This window comes from Onychostoma macrolepis, chromosome 19 (genome assembly GCF_012432095.1).
Source record: "Onychostoma macrolepis isolate SWU-2019 chromosome 19, ASM1243209v1, whole genome shotgun sequence".
Taxonomy (NCBI): domain Eukaryota; kingdom Metazoa; phylum Chordata; class Actinopteri; order Cypriniformes; family Cyprinidae; genus Onychostoma; species Onychostoma macrolepis.
The window spans coordinates 22,096,328-22,102,929 of record NC_081173.1 but is presented as its reverse complement, the minus strand read 5'-3'; positions in this window follow the sequence as shown (position 1 = coordinate 22,102,929).

Below are 6,602 nucleotides of genomic sequence, written 5' to 3'. Positions count from 1 at the left end.
GCTTCGTCAGCATAGTCCTTATCTGGTGTTTCTGTTTACTGAACCTCTGTCCTGCCATTATATTCAGCCCCCAATTGAGATTTGCCAGCGTGTGTGCTTGTTCCATTGTATCGAGTGTTATGAGTTTTATTTTGAAACCTATAGCTTTTGTTTAGGGAGTCTTAAGGGATTGTTGGGGATAGATATCTCACTAAAACAACGTTGAAAGCCTATCTCTCTCACTTACACAAGCACACACACATGCATTGGTACACTGTGTTCCGAGAAAGACACGTCTAGCTCTTTTAGAATGTTCTGGCCCGCCTCAGCACTATTTCCCAGCTACGTGTGCTGTGTGACATATGTAATATCATTACATCTTATACATCTCAGAAAGATCAATCACATTTCCAGCAGTTGCACACAATACACACAATGTATTTGCAAGTGGATAATAATAGTTTGAATATAACACACACACACACACACACACATGTTTGTTTCTGTGAAAAGTGGGGACATCCCATAGGTGTAATGGTTTTTATACTGTACAAACTGTATGTGCTATTGCCCTACACCAACCCTACACCTAACCCTACCACTTACAGGAAACTTTGTGCTATTTCAGATTTTCAATACACTCCATTCTGTGTGATTTATAAGCGTTTTGAAAAGTGGGGACATGGGGTATAATGTCCTGAAAAGTCACCTTCTCCTCGTAATACCTGTCATACCCTTGTCATTATACAAATTTATGTCCTCATTTGTCACAAAAACGCGCACACACACTACTACTACTACTATTATTATTATTATTATTAGAAGAAGTTGTAGTATTATACACCAAACCCAAACTAAAATTTTAAAATTGTACTCCTTGTACTAGCCTACTACTAATACTGACTATTACTATTATTATTATTTCTATTGTAATTAGGATGTCTTTATTATATGTCTTTAAGCATTCATATCGTGTCCTTTTATTAACTGTCTGTGTAATTGCAATACTTTAGATCAAGTAAGGATGCTTGCTTTTTTCTAGCCACAGCTCTGTTTAGATGTCTTATATTTCAGAAATCATGTGTTTTCTATCCACTGTTTAGAATCAGAACTAGCGATTTGTGAATGAATCACTAATCGGTCAAGCATGCAAAAAAAGTTTTGAATTGTTTGGTTCAGTCTGATTCATTTTTTCACAGTTGACTCACGCACTGAATCGTTTGGAGCGGTTTCGCACCCTTACATATAGGCCTACAGAAAACAAAGAAATATTACTGATTGACATATTTACATGTAATCCATTGTATTAAACTAATTTATCGTGTCTGCGATGAAGCAGCTCTTTATTGCGCGCGTGCGGTGCAGCTTGAACGAGCAAGACTTCTGGTAAATACAATTTATATAAATCAAAAAATAGTATCAAAATATCAGGACATTTTAAATTTTTTAGGTACAGCATGAAAGGCTGCAAACGCTGATTCTGACTGGAAACAGAACCCTTTTGACTCCAAGTCACGATGGTGTTTGGGAAACATTTTTTGTCACTGATATAGTGTAAGGCTAAAAGTATTTCTGCATTTGACCATAGAGAGGCGCTATTGCGGTCCATACTGAAATGTCAGCTGTAAAAATACTGATAATTAAACCAATCACAAGACTTAATTAACATAATAGGTTTGAAGCAGTCTTTTTATTAAAATGAATTGCAAGTCAGATGTAGTTCTTATATAACTTTGTGTTGTTGATGTGTGCTCACTGAATGATGTGGTACAGGATGTGTCAGAGTTGGTCAGCAGCACACCAGGTCAAAGGATCAGGCACAGCAAGAGCTGTGGTGGAGAACAAGGAAATAACAGGCGATAACCTTCTTTCCTGTGGTTATGTGAATGACGTTAGAGAGTTCGTGCAAAGTCACACTTATTCACATGCTGATAACCTCTGTGTGAGCTGTGGGGAAGGAACGGGAAACCTCCTGTGAGAAATCACCAGCTGAAGAGTTTCTGGAAGAGAAATTTGCATTTGTTTGTCGCAGATATGCGCAAATCAGACATCCAGGTAACACAATCTGTAAACAAACTTTCTCAAACTAGAGTTTCACTCGCTGACTGGACACAATGTGATATTTGTCTTTAGTTTCATTTGATTACAATAGGCTACCGTCCTCTTTTATTTTCGGTGAATCTATACACTGAAAAAAGTGATAAGTTGACTTAACTTAAAACAATTGAGGAAACCCGTTGCCTTAAAATTTTTAAGTAAATGATAATTTAAAAAAATAAGTTAAGTGAATTGTCAAGTTCACTTAACTTTTTTTAAAATTATTATTTACTTAATAATTTTAAGGCAACGGGTTTCCTCAATTTTTTTAAGTTAAGTCAACTTATCACTTTTTACAGTGTAGGAAGAGTTTTTTTTTCTTAAACCTTCTGATTGTTGCTCTTTAGCAAGTGAATTGCATCAATTGTTTATTTAAAAAATTTTTTAATAATAAATGTAATAATTTATAATATTTAATATAAATAATATTATTATATAGCCTATTGGTTGGAGAAAGCTCGTACCTACTTGGATCAAAAAATCCTACTTGGTCCGATTTAAAATTAATAATTCATCCAACCATTTTCCGGATCATTTGACCTACCATGATGCTTCTTTTCTTATAAATAAATAAATAAATAAATATTTTTTGGCTATGTATGATTTCTAAATGAAAATATTCATCATGGCATTTCTAGGATCATCTATAGGATCAAGCACAACAATAGAATATTGTTGTAATATAATTTCCATAAGTATAATAAAGAACATAACGTGGAGGAGTATCTTGATGCTCCAAAAATGAAATATATTACATAGTTTATGAGAGGTTATTTATGTCTTATGATACATATGATTACTTGGCTTTGATTAAATGTATAGAATAACAGCCAGAACTCCAACAAAGCCTGCCATAAATACTCATTGTGAAACTTCAAAGATGGATAATATGTCACCAGCAAAAAATTAGTCTTGGAGACCGTAATACATGGAGGAATTTCCTTTTGGGTGAAAATTAAATTCCTGAACTGATTATTGCACAAGTCTTTCTCTTTTTTTTTATGGCATCTTTTTCAGCTGTATTGTGAAATGACTTGCAGGTGCAAGAGAAAGTGCTTTGTGTTATTTTACAGTCCTGTCAGAAAAACAGTGATGGTGTTCTTGTGTTTCTCAGTACTCTATTCTTAAAGGCCTGCTTTAGCCAGATGGCAGGCAGGGTGGTGCAGTGTCTCCCTTTCACAAGCCAAGTCAAACACTGGCCTCGGCCGTTTAGCTCTCCATTTCTGTGGGCCTCGCGCCCCGAGCACGAGAACAATGTGGGTTTGAAGCCTCCTGAGTTTCCCTCTGCCAGACACCAACAGGAATGAGAAGAATTCCAAGTTATTAGAGAGAGAAAGATCATGTTCCGTGGATTAGTGGAAGACTAAAAATACTTTGATCTCCTAACGGACTCCAAGTAGTCTTGTATCTTGGAGGAAATGCTGTATGCTGCACATTTTTAAGCCCATAAACTTTAGTGGAGAGAGAAGAATTTTGGAGAGCGATCAGTCTGGAGCTGGGTGGCCAGAAAGCAGATAGAAACCTCTTTGTGTGTCAACACACACTGATATGGGATTTTTAGATGCAGCACAGTTAGCTACTCACTAACTTGCATCCAAGTCCTTCTGACTACTAATGTCTAATTAAAACTTGAAAAAAGAGATTATATTAGGCCCTTAAAGATTATTCTCTTGATTAAAGGCAGTGGTGCAGGCTTGCATTACCTTTTGATTGTAGGCAGCACTACTGAATCTTTACAGCTAATCACCTTTCTGCTTGAGTTTAGAGGGGCATAATCAAATGGTGCATTCAAATCTCTTTGGTCAGAGCAAGATGTACCTTTGCTTTGAAAAACAGCAATATTTTTTTCTTTTAACTCTGCTTCTACAAAATGATACATAATGCACTTCAGGTGTGTTTTTGCTTTTTTGTTTTTATTCAGTTTATGAAGGTGCTGTAAACTGAATAGTTAACAGAATACTATTGCATTTTGTACATGCAACTCAGCTAGTTTTATTGTAATTAAAAAGGAAAAAAAAAGCAATAATTTCAACAAATTTATCATCAATACAGACACCTCATCCATTGCATCTACCATAATACATCTCTCACTGACATGCCCCCAACTCGGAAACTCAGGACTAAAGAAATAAGGTAAACACACAAGAAAGCCACCACAAATTCTTAATAGTTCATCCAAAGATTCTAATTTGCTGAACATTTCCTCACCCTCAGGTCATCCAAGATGTAGACGAGTTTGTTTCTTCATGGGAACAGGTTTGGAGAAATTCTCTGATCCTCTGCAGTGAATGGATGCCATCAGAATGAGAGTCAAAACAGCTGATAAAAGCATCACAGTAATCCACATTGCTCCGGTGCATCAACTGATGCCTTGCGAAGTGAAAAGGTGCATGTTTCTAATAAACAGATCCATCATTAAGGCATTTGAACTGGCCAAAATACAAGTCAATAATCCATAATAACGCTTCCTCTAGTGAAAAAGTCCTCTTACATCAAAATCTGCCAACATAATTCTTTAGAGCAGTTTTGGACTGTTAGTGCTTGTAAACGGTGCTTGATCTGTGCATATTTCTTTCCTGATTCAGACCTTTTCAATGGAGAAAGCTATATTATGGCTAGAGGACTCTATATATTTAGGATATTTTAGCTGTAAGGAACGGTTTGAAGTTAAAATGTCTAGATGGATTTGATTTTCCACAAACATGCAGCTTTTCACTTTACAAGATGTTAAATGATGGACTGGAGTCATGTGGATTAGTTGTAGATTATTGTGAAGGTTTTATGAGCTGTTTGGACTCTCGTTCTGATGGCACCCATTCACTGTAGGGGATCCATTGGTGAGCAAGTGATGAAATGCTACATTTCTCCAAATCTTTTCAGATGAACAAACAAACTCATCTACATCTTGGAGATAATGTATGAGTAATTATGACTTTGTAGTGGCATTTATGTGCATTCAACTTGTATATGCAATCTTTCCATCATGACTTGAACGCACCGAGCCTTTCAATACTGTTAGCACAGTAGAATGAAAGGATTGTCTGAAAACCTTCAACAGAGATGTCAAACACTCAATCCATAGAAGCACACTTCACCAGCGTGCCAATATTTGGCTGAAGGCTGGGCTTTGTAACAACTGTTGCAAGTAACACATAGCAATACTCTTGGTATGTTTCATTCCATAACATCCATATGTGCATGCATACCTCAGCGCTTTGTAGATGCTGACACATATCCCTGTGGGTCATTGACCACCCCAAATAGCTTGAATAGCTCTGGTAATGCACAGCCCTTTGTGGCTTACCAGTCAACGTATTTGAGAAGGTTAAAGTAGTGCAAATGTTTTCTTGTCAGACCCTTAAGCATGGCTAATGTGTAATTTGTGTTTACAGGGGAGGGTAAGTGTGGCTCTCCTCTGTGGTAATACTGAAAGTCACTCACTTAAGGTTTTCTCTGATTCCCGTGGAGGAGAAAAAGAGAACCAGGGTCCACAAAACATCTGTATCCTCCAAACATTTGTCAAAAGTAACCAGTGGAATTTTTACATAATGTGGCTTGCCAATGTAGGAAATGAGTGTGTTTATGTGGTTAAACCATTTTCATTGGAGATTTTCAGTGGGAAATTTCAATTTAGAGAACTTTCAATGACTCTTTATGTTAGGGATGAGTAAAACCACATTTTATTTCCAGTCCAATACCATGACCAATTATTTCTTAAATCGATACCACTGATACCTCTTTTAAATGAACTTTTTCTGTGATCTCCAAAGATAAAATAGATATTACCAGTATAGCACTTTAAAGCCATTTTAAGACAGGCCTAACATGTAAATGATCAGATCATTTTTTTTCTTCCAATTTTCGTTTATTAACCATGTAAAGCTTGACATATGACGTAAAAAAATAATAAAAAAATAAAAGTTTATTAACCCATTAGACAAAATATAAAAGAGATAGCATTTATGTTTGTATCATTTACATCCATCCATCAGGATTTTATGGTCCATATTGTATGATATATCATGGTGTTCATGCTTGAGAAGGAAAAAACATCTTCATTTTATTCAGAAGCCCAAAACTGAGCAGAAATATGCAATTTGTGCTGTTATTCATTTATCTGTTGTATCATGTATGGATTATGAAGTAGATCTAAGTTGCTTCAGTCCAGAAAAAGTTCATCTTCAAATACTAGTAACAATATAAATGTTATTCTTATACTGATGCTTCATGAAGAAATCATTTTTCTTTTGTGTTATAAAAATGACAATAAACCTGACTTTAACCTTTGACCTTTCAGCATTTATGCCTGTGTTCAGATAAGTAAAAGAAAAAAGTTATTTTACAAAAAAAAAAAAAAAAACAATTTTTTTTTTTTTTTTTGTAGTGTCAGTTTCTATATTTCAAGATTGAGCCACCCATCATGATTCTGTGTCACTCAAGAAGATGTCTGATATCTGATGTCACTGACCCCCAATACACACAAAATCTCCATAAATACATCTTCAAATATCTTTCCCATGTGAGGC